This window comes from Dreissena polymorpha, chromosome 4 (genome assembly GCF_020536995.1).
Source record: "Dreissena polymorpha isolate Duluth1 chromosome 4, UMN_Dpol_1.0, whole genome shotgun sequence".
Classification (NCBI taxonomy): domain Eukaryota; kingdom Metazoa; phylum Mollusca; class Bivalvia; order Myida; family Dreissenidae; genus Dreissena; species Dreissena polymorpha.
The window spans coordinates 71,180,474-71,196,785 of record NC_068358.1 but is presented as its reverse complement, the minus strand read 5'-3'; the positions used below and the strand labels follow the sequence as shown (position 1 = coordinate 71,196,785).

General features: G+C 37.2%; 1 long non-coding RNA gene across 4 annotated transcripts in view; it reads right to left on the bottom strand.

Annotated features, from left to right (window-relative positions):
• The window catches only part of LOC127879565 (uncharacterized), a 23,693-nt gene extending 7,381 nt beyond the window's left edge, over positions 1-16,312 (bottom strand). The window contains exons 1-6 of one of the 4 annotated variants that reach the window (XR_008049150.1): positions 16,102-16,309; positions 14,792-14,962; positions 10,362-10,441; positions 7,323-7,371; positions 5,398-5,489; positions 3,175-5,176 (exon numbers count right to left, since the gene is read on the bottom strand). This is a non-coding gene — a long non-coding RNA (uncharacterized LOC127879565). Of the gene's footprint in view, positions 1-3,174; positions 5,177-5,397; positions 5,490-7,322; positions 7,372-10,361; positions 10,442-14,791; positions 14,963-16,101 lie in introns of those variants that run through there. The other 3 variants (XR_008049148.1, XR_008049151.1, XR_008049147.1) reach the window with 3 other exon arrangements.

The following is a 16,312-nucleotide window of genomic DNA, read 5'->3' as shown; positions in this document are numbered from 1 at the left end:
AAAATACAACTGATGTGATACGGCATTACTTATACGAGCATAGGGTAGTAAGGTATAACTCGCCTCCTACAAAAATGACCTGATTCGATTTGCTTTGAGAGGCCATGTGCCCATTGTGTATTTTCCATACACCCTGAGAAATTTCCATACACCCGGAGTAATCGGTTGAGATATAATGGATACACAGTTAGTAACTGATTGTGTATAGGATATACACCCTCAGTTCCCTTCTCGAGCTTCGCTCTCATACATCATCAGTTACAAACAGTGTAACTAATACGGTATTACTTATAACAGGATGGGGTAGTAGTATATACCGCTATATAACTCGCTAGTATAGTACAGGCTTGATACGGCATTACTTATATACGAGCATTGGGTAGTAGGATATATCCGGTATATAGCTCGCTAGTATAGTACTGGCTTGATACGGCATTACTTATATACGAGCATGGGGTAGTAGGATATACCCGCTATATAACTCGCTAGTATAGTACTGGCTTGGTACGGCATTACTTATATTCGAGCATGGGGTAGTAGGATATATCCGGTACATGACTCGCTAGTATAGTACTGGCTTGATACGGCATTACTTATGTACGAGAATGGGTAGTAGGATATACCCGGTATATAACTCGCTAGTATAGTACTGGCTTGAAACGGCATTTCTTATATACGAGCATGGGGTAGTAGGATATACCCGGTATATAACTCGCTAGTATAGTACTGGCTTGATACGGCATTACGTATATACGAGCATGGGGTAGTAGGATATACCCGGTATATGACTCGTTAGTATAGTACCGGCTTGATACGGCATTACTTATATACCAGCATTGGGTAGTAGGATATAACCGGTATATAGCTTGCTAGTACAGTACCGGCTGGATACGGCATTACTTATATACGAGCATGGGGTAGTAGTATATACCCGCTATGACTCTCTAGTATAGTACCGGTTTGATACGGCATTACTTATATACGAGCATGGGGTAGTAGAATATACCCGCTATATAACTCGCTAATATAGTACTGGCTTGATACGGCATTACTTATAATGAGCATGGGGTAGTAGGATATACCCGCTATATGACTCGCTAGTATAGTACTGGCTTGATACGGCATTACTTATATACGAGCATAGGGTAGTAGTGTATACCCGGTATATGACTCGCTATTATAGTACTGGCTTGAAACGGCATTACTTATATACGACCATGGGGTAGTAGGATATACCCGGTATATAACTCGCTAATATAGTACTGGCTTGATACGGCATTACTTATATACGAGCATGGGGTAGTAGGATATACCAGCTATATAACTCGCTAGTATAGTACTGGCTTGAAACGGCATTACTTATATACGAGCATGGGGTAGTAGGATATACCCGCTATATAACTCGCTAGTATAGTACCGGCTTGATACGGCATTACTTATATACGAGCATGGTGTAGTAGGATATACCCGGTATATAACTCGCTAGTATAGTACTGGCTTGATACGGCATTACTTATACGAGCATGGGGTAGTTGGATATACCCGGTATAAGACTCGTTTACCGGCATGGGGTAGTAGGATATACCCGGTACATAACTCGCTAGTATAGTACTGGCTTGATACGGCATTACTTATATACCAGCATGGGGTAGTAGGATATACCCGGTACATAACTCGCTAGTATAGTACTGGCTTGATACATTATTACTTATATACCAGCATGGGGTAGTAGGATATACCCGCTATATTACTCGCTAGTATAGTACTGGCTTGATACGGCATTACTTATATACGAACATGGTGTAGTAGGGTATACCCGGTATATGACTCGCTAGTATAGTACTGGCTTGGTACGGCATTACTTATATATAAGCATGGGGTAGTAGTATATACCCGCTATGACTCGCTAGTATAGTACCGGCTTGATACGGCATTACTAATGTACGAGCATGGGGTAGTAGGATATATCCGGTATATGACTCGCTAGTATAGTACTGGCTTGATACGGCATTACTTATATACGAGCATGGGGTAGGAGGATATACCCGCTATATAACTCGCTAGTATAGTACTGGCTTGATACGGCATTACGTATATACGAGCATGGGTAGTAGGATATATCCGATACATGACTCGCTAGTATAGTACTGGCTTGATACGGCATTACTTATATACGAGCATGGGGTAGTAGTATATACAATGGCTGTTTGTAAAACATGCATGCCCCCCATATGGGCTGTCAGTTGTAGAGGCAGCCATTGTGTGAATACGTTTTTGTCACTGTGACCGTTGACCTAGTGACCTGAAAATCGATAGGGGTCATCTGCCAGTCATGATCAATGTTCCTATGAAGTTTCATGATCCTTAGTTTCATGATCCTAGGCCTAAGCATTCTTGAGTTACCTTCTTGAAACCATTTTATTATTTGGAATAACTGTGACCTTGACCTAGTAAACTGAAAATCAAGATGGGTCATCTGCCAGTCATGATCAATGTACCAATGAAGTTTCATGATCCTAGGCCTAAGCGTTCTCAAGTTATCATCCGGAAACCATCTGATGGACGGACCGACCGACCGACATGTGGAAAACAATATACCCCCTCTTCTTCGAAGGGGTGCATAATTAGAGAGCGGACACCATGCTCAAAGTTTAAAACGCACTCAGTGACTCCTTGGCCTTGATTTTGACCCGGCATTACCCATATTCGAACTTGACCTAGACATCATATAGATACAACATCTGACCAAGTTTGGTGAAGATCGGGTAAAAACAACTTGAATTAGAGAGCGGACACTTAATACGGACCGACAGACAAGACAGGCAGACGGACCGACAAACTTCGTTTGTGGGGGTATAAAAATGTATTAATAATGCTACTGGTATTTCATTTCTGCGTATTTTAGTCTTATATACAATATGTAAAGTTTCTATTAAAGGCATTATTCCAATTTACTATTCATGACACTAATTTCTACGTTATAAACAAATACTTTCAGATCATTTGCTGTTATTTGTAACTGAACGAGCAAAGAAAAAAATCTTACGTTTTGAATAACTAATAAATCCTTCCAACAATAAGCATTTTTCCTTGTGACTTGACTTTCACTGGGAATCAAACCCAGATCTCCGACTTACTTAGTAAGTCGGCATGTTTTCTTTACACCATGAAAGCGATAAGTTGAAGGAAAAAGCTAATCATTATGTACACAAAATATATTTAACTGATAAAATTTTTAGAAGTCTTTTTCCTACAAGTCTGTATTAACCATTTGACCCCCATGGCATGGCCAGTTTTATGCTAACACAATTGTGTTTAGTTTTACTACATTTACATGATGCTTTGCTGAATACCAAATATCTATGCAGTCAGATTCATAGATAATTTTCCACTTTTTACATATAAGGAAAACAAGATACTACAAAGCAGGGTTAATTAAATTTGGACTTGCTCACATTTTGACAAAATGACAATTTTCCAAAACAATCAAATTATAGAACAAGAGCCCTAAGGTGCTCAACTGTGACCAGAAGTAACTAAACTATTCTGAGAGGGTGTAGTTTAGAATAATAAATGAACTTAATGAAAAATATGTAATTTGTAGACAAATTATTATTTATAAACTTGACTTTGCTTATCATTACAGCAAATGTTTTGACAAACTTTAAACAAGATGTGTTTGTGAAACACAATGTCCCCCTATATGACGTTTGACCTTGTAGGATGACCTTGACCCTTCACCACTCAAAATGTGCAGCTCCATGAGATACACATGCATTTCAAATATAAAATTGCTAGCTTCAATATTGAAGAAGTGACATTACATGATCAATTTTGACCCATATATTTGACCTTGAAGGATGACCTTGACCTTTCACCACTAAAAATGTGCAGCTCAATGAGATACACATGCATGCCAAATATCAAGTTGCTATCTTGAATATTGAAATACTGCAAAAGTGTACATTAAATGAGCGATTTTGACCCATATATTTGTCCTTTGACCTTGAAGGATGACCTTGACCTTTCACCACTCAAAATGTGCAGCTCCATGAGATACATATGCATGCAAAATATCAAGTTCCTATCTTCAATATTGAAAAAGTTATTGCAAATGTTAAAGTTGGCGCAAACCAACCAACCAACAGACCAACCAACAGACAGGGCAAAAACAATATGTCCCCCACTACTATAGTGGGGGACATAAAAAAGGAACACAATTTTAAATGCAACTTCCAGTGTTTACAAGCTTTTTTTAATTTGACATTTTGACCCACTTTTTGACGTTATGTGATCCAGTTTCAAAGTCAGCTGAGATTACATTGGGCCAAATGCTCTGATCATCTTTCATGAAAAATGCACATAAAAAGGGCCAATTGTGTGTTAACAAGGTTCTACTCTAGCACATTAAGAAAAACTGTCATGTCCACTGGCAGCCATGTTAGTCTACAAACCGGAACCAGTTACAAACTCGACAACTGAGCTATCATTAGAATAAATATTCTGACCAAAATTTATGGAGATATGGCTAAAAATGTCACTTCTAGAGAATTTACAAGGTTTCATTATAGCCATATAAAGACAATTGCCTCGTGCTCTAGTGGATATGTTTTTTGAATAGACATAAAAATTTCGAAACTGGACTGAGCCATCATTTGAACAAATATTCGACCAAAATGCATGAAGATTGGAAAAAAAACAGTGACTTCACTAGTGTTCAAAAGGTTTCACTATAGCTATATAAGGAAAACTGCCCAGCCCTGTTACATACGGTCATTTATGAAGTTCCACAACTGTTGTCGTACGTTAAACAGTTTTCTAGATAGTAATTTCCCACTATTTTTTCCATCAGTGCAGCTTATGATCAACAATTAACTAGTCACTTCCACTTTAAACCTGTCCACTGTAAACACAAGGTTTACTGTTTTGACCTTTTTATACTTTTTATTTCGTATTGCTTTTGAAATATCATCTTATATATAATGTTATAATGTTCGCATGTATCTCCAATTATATTCTACAACACCGGTTCAATACATTGAGCTGTACACTATAAATGTAGGGACTAAAATATGATGATAACATTTCTCATCTCTTCTTCTTGTCAATCACTCAAATGGAAACACTGGCCCCTGTGGTACACATTCTTTTTGATCAGCATGTTTTGTCTGCCAAACTGAAAAAAATAATAATCACAAATAAACATTTAAAGAGAAGTTTAATGCCCCAACACTAATCTTTAGTTTCAAAACAATTGTAATGTCCAAACAAAATTAAACTAAAATACCAAAGTGTGCAAATTCAAATGCTTTTTACTTTGAGCTAATAGAGAGAGTTATACAGACAACAAGACATTTGCACATGGTGAATACTTGTGTTATTTGGATAAGGCATTACCATAATATAGTCTGAGCAGTAGTAGGACGCAATGCATGCCTCTCCAACCGCTCAACTATTGTGAGTGCTAGATGATGATTTCAGCTGAGGAGCTAAACAAAAAAGAGCAAGGGCCATAGTTCTGCAAAATTTGGGCTCATACATAATTTATTCCTTTAAGATGCCAATGTCTCCAATGTTGACTAGAAATGGCGCGGCAGAGACCGACGCATATCCCCACGCCGCATGTTTGACCCAGGGGCGCCCCAGGGTTGGTAATGGGGCCATGCATAGTTGACCGTATTGTCATAAGAGAAGTTCAGTATCAATTAGAAGTGAATCGGTGTAGAAATGAAGAAATTATAGTAAAAGGCAATTTTGGGTGGGCGTGGCCTATGTGGGAGGGGCACCCCCGGGTTGGTAATGGGGCCATACATAGTTGAGATTGACCGTATTGTCATAAGAGAGGTTCAGTATTAATTTGAAGTAAATGGGTGAAGAAGTTATCGAAGGATCCAGAAAAGTGTCAGACTGACAGACACAGAGCGCAAACCGTAAGTCCCTCTCCTTTTTCAAGGCTAGGAAACTAACAAGTTTTGATAATAATGTAAAAATAATGGTCAAAACAAGAAACTGATTGAAATACAAAGTTAGGTCGCCCAAAGGGTGTTCTCATTATGTTATATGCACAAACAGGGATTTCAGATATTAAAGGGATCAGGACCATGGATAATTAATAAACCCTCATGTCAATTTCATGTGAATTGCCAGCATTTAATTCTTACGTTCACCTACCATTACTAACATCAAGAGTGTCTTGGTTTGGGTCAAGCTTTCGTATATTGTTTGGAGGCATAGTGTAATAGCTGTGATATTTTAGGAATAAAATGAGCCTAAACACAAAACTGAAGCAAATCTGCACCTTTCTAGGTATATTTTGACCTTTGACCTTGAAGGATGACCTTGACCTTTCACCACTCAAAATGTGCAGCTCCATGAGATACACATGCATGCCAAATATGAAGTTGCTTTCTTCAATATTGCAAAAGTTATGGCAAAATATTAAAGTTGGAGCAAACAAACCAACAGACAGACCAACAGACAGGGCGAAAACAATATGTCCCCCACTATAGTTCATTCCAACGCTCACGGACACTGGAACCCCGGGGAGAGTAGGAAAGCTCCACTATATATATTTCATATATAATAGTCGAGCTAAAAACCCTATTTTACTATGATTCAAGGGCCATAACTCAGGGGTGTCTGGGTCTATTTGGCCCATTATCTAACTTGACCTAGATGTTATTGCCTTACACATTTTCATGAAGTTTGGTGAAGATCTGATGACAATTGCTAGACTTATTGAACGGAAAATAATCCGGACGGACTGACAGACGGACTTACTAACTTACAGACGGACGGATGGACTAACAAACTAAAGGACGGAGCGATTTTAATATGCCCTCAAAATCGCTGGTTCGGGGGCATAAAAACGACATTGTATAAAATGTATTGTATTTCTTAAACTGTATGAACTGTTATAATTATATCATTACATCTTCTCACGCTAGATTGGAAGTCTCTGAACTGTTATATACAGACAGATCAATCCCTAGTTTATCTTCCAGGGATAAGAAGATGTCTTGAAATCATTATGAACTGTTCCATCATTTAAAATACTGTATGAAATAAATGACAAAGTTATGGCCCAGACAAACTTCAGGTTTAAAACACAATAAGTGACCCCATGACCTAGTTTCTGACCGGGCATGATCCATATTCAAACTTGACCTATACATCATCTAGATACAATTTGTGACCAAGTTTGGGTGACGATCTGATGAAATTTCGGGACAGACTGACGGACCGACAAAGTGGTTCCTATATAGCCCCCATTACCAAAAAGATAGTATTACCAGCAGTTGGTTTCAATGGAAATTTCTTACCAGACAAGAGGTTTGATGCAAATTGTTGTGAGGGGAAACTGGAAAATATCTGAAACAAAAATAAAGTCTTATATAATTTGAAGCGCTATATTGTTAAGTCAAATTTTAATATTTGATAATCATAATACTGCTAGCTGTCTGATTACAGAGGAGTCTTCACAACATAATGCGTTAACAGTTTTCCTGCAATAAGCAAACAGGACAAAATCAACAACACGAGTATTTATAATATATTCAGAGACAAAGATGATCCATCCATGTCTTTGGAAATAAACAAAGGGCATTTATTTTGGCCTCATTTTAGCCATGTTGATAAATATAATGGGTCATACTGCTTGGTGTGTTACAAGAAACACCATCAAAACCAGTGCTCCAGCTTGGCATGAATGGAAGGGCGCAGCACCCTGCCATTCAAAGATTCCAACCTGTCAACCTTGGACAACCTTCATGCCCTTTGATGAAAATGCCGAGTTGGGAATAGGGAGTTACAGTTGTAAAATAGTACGCGAATATCATTTGCCATTTAAAAGGAATCATGATGTTCAAACTTAACCTTTGATCTAGAAGTTGGCAAAGGGTTTGTTTTTAGTTGGTCGCATTTTAGAATTTACAGAGCATATTTTGCAAATCAGTGTGTGCTTAGAAGCCTTAGCTACGGAAAGAACCGCAACTCAATTTGCTAAGAACGATCACCACTGCCTGTCTGCAACAGATGACAAATGATTCTGCTCTAGCAGTGAGTGTATATACCAGCTTGTAAGACGACATTGGCCAGACTAGTGTTTATCATTAAAGTCTGTACGCATTTGTACCATTTTTGACCTCATCCAAGATATCATTGGGACAAATCTTCGGACAAAGTTTCATGATGATCAGACAATAAATGTGGCCTCTAGAGTGTTAACAAGGTTTTACTATATAGCCATAAAAGAACAAATGCAGAGCCCACTGGCAGCCATGTTTTTCAACCAATCAGCATCATGTTTGAACTCGTCCAAGATATTATTGGGATGAATCTTCTGACCATTTTTCATGAACATCGGAAATAAAAGTGGCCTCTAAAGTGTTAACAAGACTTTACTATAGCCATATAATGAAAAAAATGCCCCGCCCCCTGGAAGTCGTGTTTTCCAAGCAAATGTACCCATTTTCAAACTCTTTCAAGATATCATTGAGACCAATCTTCTAACCAAATTTCATGAAGCTTGACAATAAATGTGGCCTCTAAAGTGTTAACAAGGTTTTACTAAAGCCCTATAAGGAAAAATGCCCCGCCCCCTGGTGGCCATGTTTTTATAGCAACCATACCCATTTTCGAACTCATTCAAGACATCATTGGGACAAATCTTCTGACCAAGTTTCATAAAGATCAGACAATAAATGTGGCCTCTAGAATGTTAACAAGGTTTTACTATAGCCATAGAAGGAAAAATGCTCTGCCCCCTGGCAGCCATGTTTTTCAACCAATCAGCATCATTTTAAAACTTGTCCAAGATATTATTGGGATGAATCTTCTGACCATGTTTCATGAAGATCCGACAATAAATGTGGCCTCAAGGGTGTTAACAAGATTTTACTATAGCCATTTATAGCCATATTAGGAAAAATGCCCCGCCCCTTGGCAGCCATGTTTTTCAAGCAAACATAACCATTTTCAAACTCATCCAAGATATCATTGAGACCAATCTTCTGACCAAATTTCACGAAGATTGGACAATGCGGCCTCTAGAGTGTTCACACGGTTTTACTAAAGCCATATATAACCATATATGGACCATATATAAATAACCATAAAAGGAAAAATGCCCCGCCCCCTGGTGGCCATGTTTTTAAAGCAACCAAAACCATTTTCAAACTCATCCAAGATATCATTGGAAAAATGTTCTGACCAAGTTTCATGAAAATTTGACAATAAATGTGGCCTCTAGAGTGATAACAAGGTTTACTATAGCCATATAAGGAAAATGCCCCACCTCATAAATGCCATGTTTTTCAACCAACCGGCGTCATTTTAAAACTTGTCAAAGATATTATTGGGTTGAATCTTAAGTAATATGCATATAATAATGGAAAAAGGGCCATTATTCTTACAAAATGCTTGATACAGTTGTCTGCTCTTCTTTATAGATTGGGGTCATGTTGGTAAATAAGTGTGCAAAATATGAAAGCAATATGTCAAGGGACGTTGAAAATATTTTAGGTGGTACGCCAACTTCAACATAGATTTATCAATAATATGAATATTCAAAATGGTAAAGGGGCCATAATTATTACAAAATGCTTGATAGAGTTGTCTGCTCTTGTTTATAGGTTGGGGTCATGTTGGTAAAGAAAAATGCAAAATATGAAAGCAATATGTCAAGGGACATTGAAAATATTTGGGGTAGTAAACAAACTTAAACATTTGCTGCATTTTCTAAGTGGAAAAGGGGCCATAATTATTACAAAATGCTTGATAGAGTTGTCTGCTCTTGTTTATAGGTTGGGGTCATGTTTGTTAAGAAGTATGCAAAATATGAAAGAAATATGCCAAGGGACATTGAAAATATTTGGGGTAGTACGCAAACTTTTAACATTTGCATGCTCACACTAACGCCAATGCTAAGGCTAACGCAAACGCCGGGTTAGTAGAATTGCTCCACTATATAGATTTCATATATAATAGTCGAGCTAAAAAGGGTCTTTCTGTAAATCTTTAAGAGAACAAATTAAAAACTCAACAGGCCTTTTTATTATTAAATATGCTTGTTTCCATATATAATTTAAGGCCCTAAAATCATTCAGGATATAACTTTGAACATTTTTTACAGAAATAAAATGATCTTAAAGTTCTCTGCAATGCAAAGTAATTTTTACACACTAGATATTTAAAAAAAAAATTGTTAACTTGTCCATGCTATTCGGGCCAGCTGTGCTCTAACTGCCTATGGAAAATCTTGATTATATATATATTATATATATATACCTGTTGTGACCCTTGAGATCCTTATGAAATGTTCATAATTCACTAATAACTGTATGTAAAAAAAATAGTATTACCAGATAATCGGGTTCAAAAGTTATTTCTTTCAAGACAGGATGGTTGGTGGGAAATGTCTTCCGACGAAACTGAAAAACATCTAAAACAAAAAGAAAGTGACTTCTTGTATAATTTGAAGCACTATTCATTTTAATACAATTGTGTTTTGACAGCCATAGTTCTGCTGAGCCTAAAAATTAAAAGTAGGTCAACAAAACACAAAATGAAATCCAATGCACCACCAAATCTTCAACATATCCCATTAATAAAATTAATTTTTATATATAGACGGTTTTGATACATGGCACAACATCAGGGGTGTCAAATGTCCCAAATTTGAAATCCTTATGATAAAGTCTGGAGTCTGAGGCTGTAGGTCCCTTACAGGTAGAGCCCCCCAAAGCCATAGTTCATTGTTCTTTTTATACTATAGTCTTAGTTGCTATTTCTGGTGAGTAAAATGCAAAATATTATAAGCCAGACCACCAGTAACACTCGATGTGTAATTGTCATTTTATATAAATGTTATGAAGAACATTAATAACAAGGGCTGTTTGTAAAACATGCATGCCCCCCATATGGGCTGTCCGTTGTAGTGGCAGCCATTATGTGAATACGTTTTTTGTCACTGTGACCTTGACCTTTGACCTAGTGACCTGAAAATCAATAGGGGTCATCTGCGAGTCATGATCAATGTACCTATGAAGTGTCATGATCCTAGGCAAAAGCATTCTTGAGTTATCATCCAGATTTTTTTTTACTGTTTCGGGTCACCGTGACCTTGACCTTTGACCTAGTGACCTGAAAATCAATATGGGTCATCTGCATGTCATGATAAATGTACCCATGAAGTTTCATGAACCTAGGCGTAAGCGTTCTTGAGTTATCATCGGAAACCATTTAACTATTTCGGGTCACCGTGCATTTGGCTTTGACATAGTTACCTCAAAATTAATACGGGTCATCTGCTAGTCATGATCAATCTACCCATAAAGTTTCATGATCCTAGGCATATGTGTTCTTGAGTTATCATCCGGAAACCATTTTACTATTTCGGGTCACCGTGACCTTAACATTTGACCTACTGACCTCAAAATCAATAGGGGGTCATCTGCGAGTCATGATCTATCTACCTATGAAGTTTCATGATCCTAGGCGTATGCGTTTTTGAGTTATCAACCGGAAACCATTTACTATTTCGGGTCACCGTGACCTTGACCTAGTGACCTCAAAATCAATAGGGGTCATCTGCAAGTCATGATCAATCTACCTATGAAGTTTCATGATCCTTGGCATATGCGTTCTTGAGTTATCATCCAGAAACCATTTTACTATTTCGGGTCACCATGACCTAGAGCTTTGACCTAGTGACCTCTAAATGAATAGGGATCATCTGCGAGTCATGATCTATCTTCCTATGAAGTTTCATGATCCTAGGCCTAAGCGTTCTTGAGTTATCATCCGGAAACCACCTGGTGGACGGACCGACAGACCGACCAACCGACATGTGCAAAGCAATATACCCCCTCTTCTTCGAAGGGGGGCATAATAAATGTTAATCCACTAACCATACAGTAAAACAACTGTCCAAAAATATATCCAGATATGTCTTTTGCAAATGAAATAATATATGCACTTAGTTTGACAGCAGAAAATGGAAATTTAATGATGGGGGACATATGCTACATTTTGTAGTATGTAAGATTTCTGGAAAGTAGCCAAGACTAAGAGGTTAGGTCAGTTACCTTTTATGTCCGTGTCAGCGGATAACCAATCAGACAATAGTAAAACAAGGGACAAAATTGTCACAAAACCAGGTTTTCAATGTAGAAAAAAGTCTGATAGAGGGAGACAACTCAAACTGAACTGATTGTTTATAATTAACCCCCTTTGTTTCAAAATAAATATATTTTTAGTTGTGGCGACCTTGACCTTGGAGATATTGACGTAATTCTAAAGTGCGATACAACGTCCCACGATGGTGAACAAATATGCCAAATCATTTTTAAGTCTCACAATGAATGACATAGTTTTGGCCCGGACAAGCTCTTTTATGGCCATTTGTGACCTTTGAACTCAAAGTATGACCTTGACCTTGGATATATTGACGATATTCTTTTGAGCGACACACCGTCTAATGATGGTGAACAAATGTGCCAAATGATTTTAAATTCTCACCAAGAACCACAACGTTATGGCCCAGACAAGCTTGTTCCTTCCGCCCGCCAGCCGGCATTTGCCAATCTAATAACCCGTTTTTTTCTTTGGAAAACCTTGTTAAAAAGACCAGGAAAAATCCATACTAAGCACACATGCCCGGCATGCCAATGAAGCAATTACAATATTTGTTCACACCCCCTTAAAACAAATCATCGGATTTACACCGATCTAAAATTCAATCCTGAATGGCTCAAATCGGGATTTCCAAATAATCCGGACAATTAACACCCTTGCAACATGCATGGGTTGCTAAGTTACTAAATGTCCTACATATAACAAATTCAGAATTTGTGTACCATCCCACTCACATAAATAGCAATTGCAAGATGATGTCCATTACAAACCTGTTTGTTATCATTCTGACCTTTGTGTACTTCTATAGTTTTTCAAATTTTAATGTGATTAAAGTGCAAACACCTGATTATAGAAGGTATACCTAAGATCATATTGCTTGCCATGAGTAATAATCCAACAGATTGGCTTTGTTTGTATGCCAATAGATAGAGCTTGCACATTCTTTTTTAATATGTGGTTATGGACAACTGTAAACATTACTTCATGTATTTTAAGGGGCCTTTGCATTTTTTGGTAAATTGACAAAATAAAACAAGAGCTGTCACCATAGGATGACTTATGCCCCCTATAAATGCTTGATAGAAGTTATGAGCTTTTCCGAAACCTAAACACAGATTTCGAAACCTAAACGCGGACCCTAAGTTCAAGGTCACAGGGGTCAAAATTTGTGTGCGTATGGAAAGGCCTTGTCCATATACACATGCATACCAAATATGAATGTTATATCTCAAGGGACATAGAAGTTATGAGCATTTTTCAATATCTAAACGCAGATTTCGAAACCTAAACGCGGACCCTAACTTCAAGGTCAGACCGCAGGGCTTTTTTTCCTTCTTTGCGAGTGGCCCTGGAAGGACATTTCACAATTTTGATAGGGACAATTAACAAACCTAACAGGGCCATGAATTTTTACAAAATTGGCCGTTTTTCACAATTTCAACAATTTCACGGCTCGGTTTTTCACAATTTTAAGAAGTTCGCGACTCAATTTTTCACAATTTTGAATAGTTCGCGACTCAATTTTGAAAAGTTCACGACTCATTTTTTCACAATTTTGAAAAGTTCACGACTCATTTTTTCACAAAGTGAGGGTGCCAGGGCCGCTTCACAAAGTCAGGAAAAAAAGCCCTGAGGTCACAGGGGTAAAATTTTTTGTGCGTATGGAAAGGCCTTGTTCATATACACATGCATACCAAATATGAAGGTTATATCTCAAGGGACATAGAAGTTATGAGCATTTTTCAAAACCTAAACGCAGATTTCGAAACCTAAACGCGGACCCTAAGTTCAAGGTCACAGGGGTAACAATTTTTGTGCGTATGGAAAGGCCTTGTCCATATACACATGCATACCAAATATGAAGGTTATATCTCAAGGGACATAGAAGTTATGAGCATTTTTCAAAACCTAAACGCAGATATTGAAACCTAAACACGGACCTTAAGTTCAAGGTCAAGGTCACAGGGGTAAAAATTTGTGTTCGTATGGAAAGGCTTTGTCCATATGCACATGCATACCAAATATGAAGGTTATATCTCAAGGGAAATAGAAGTTATGAGCATTTTTCGAAACCTAAACGCAAAGTGTGACAGAAATACGGACCGACAGACGGACAGTCTGATAACTATATGCCCCGTTTTCTTTGAAAGGGGGCATAAAAATTGTTTCAGACTTGCACATTTTTGTTGCAGTTATGATATTTGTGAGAAAACAGTTATACTTAACATTAACAACCTGAAAATGATAAATCGTTGCAAAGTAAAACAATTGAATAATTTGGAGTTCTGTTGTCGTTTTTTGTGACACTACGAGCTTTGCTTATAGAAACTATAAGTATAAAATATTGTATGAGCATGGATGGCCGTCTTAGCGTTAGACTTTTACTCCAGAGGTCAGTGGTTCGAGCCCAGATGAGGATTACTTTTTCTTTTAATTTGTTCTTGTTTTTTAATTGAGCTTTTTAGATTTAATGTTTACATTTATAAATATAACCCATTTAATGACAAACTTCAATACATGCCATAATCTGTTATAAGGTCCCTTAAATACCAAGATGAGTATCAAGGAACCTGAGTGAAACATTTTATTTTATTTCGGATATATACAGGACTGCTTATTGGAAACAAAAAGTTTGCTCGATTCTTGAATGACTTACAAAAATGTTTATCAAATCAAGTAGGTTCGTTTATTCTTCGTCTGTTGTCCCATCTCGCCAACAGTCAACCAGCTCCCTCCAGGCTTGTCAGTTCCAGGCGAGTCTCTCTAGCTGCCCCCATTTTGGCCCATCTGCTTAGAATCTGCATCCAGGTCACGGCGCCAGGTGTTACTGTATTTGAAATAAGGTAGGTTGGATGCCATTAAATGTGACTTTAAACACCATAATGACAGACAAAATAACAGGTTTATTTCCCTTCAATTAATAACAAGCAAATTCATTGAATTGATATCCCCCGCTAATTAGCTTCTGGACACAAAAGTGTTATATTTGACACTCAGGAAGCATTTTTTTAGGTTCGAAGGGCCATAACTCCGTTATTAACAGATAGTGTACAATGCCATTTGGCATGCATCATCCTCTTATCTATACATATACTCATACCAAGTTTCAATGAAATCCACCAAAGCACTTCCAAGATATGGCTCCCAACACAAAAGTGCCGGATGGACGGAAAGACTGGCGGACAAGGCCAAAACAATATCCCTCCGCCTATTGCAGGGTGATAATAACATGAATGTAAATTAAAGCCAGCACATATATGAATTAACTGCCTAGATGGGTGTATTAAATATAATTTAGGGCTGTACAATACTTACTGACATGTGAGCATATATTTACTTTTAGTAAATATAAATAAATGTAACAGTAATACTTACACACTTGTGACTGTGAGTTTATACATGTAACTAAACTTCCTTTATAATTTTATAACAGTTTTTTTTATTCCTGCCATAGTATAAAGAAGTCACTTGCTCAATAACACATTTAAGCATGAGCTGTTTATTTTTAATCTGCATACATAAGAAAACATCGAAAAAAAACACAAGAGGAGCATGTATCCGAAAGTAAATTACGTCCGAAATCAGGCAAGTTAAGCATGCGCGAAATTCACCAAAACATCGATTAAATATGGTTTAAACAGAATCATATGTAAAACGTGAATGATAAATTAAACATTATCCAACAAAAGCATGCAGCTTTAACCAAAAAACAACAGCAAACATCAGCAATATAGCGATGTTGTTGAATAACTCGGCGAAGGCTAGCAAGAAGAGAATTTTCCAGGGGAAACAACTAAAAAGTAATGCAAACGGATTTAAATGGCTCATGCACGAAAGTTTATAATATAGCAACAACACATGATTTAGCTATAGAATTAGAATGCGAAAGATTTTTTTAACTATTACTCGATGATTCCTTAACTAAATAAAATATCAATAAAAGTTAAAACTTTGAGTTTGACCTACTTAGCAATCAATGGTCAAAACAACCTCGAAATAGCTTTTTCTTCATGTCAACAATACAATTGTTGAGTTAATGTTGACGTAATACTAATAATGATAATACTATCCATATTCTCTACCTAGAATATTCATCATATTAAAATATCCAATAAATGTAGTATATTTCTTTTCACGCTAACAATTCAAGATGGCTTACAATCGGTTTTGCTTGGGC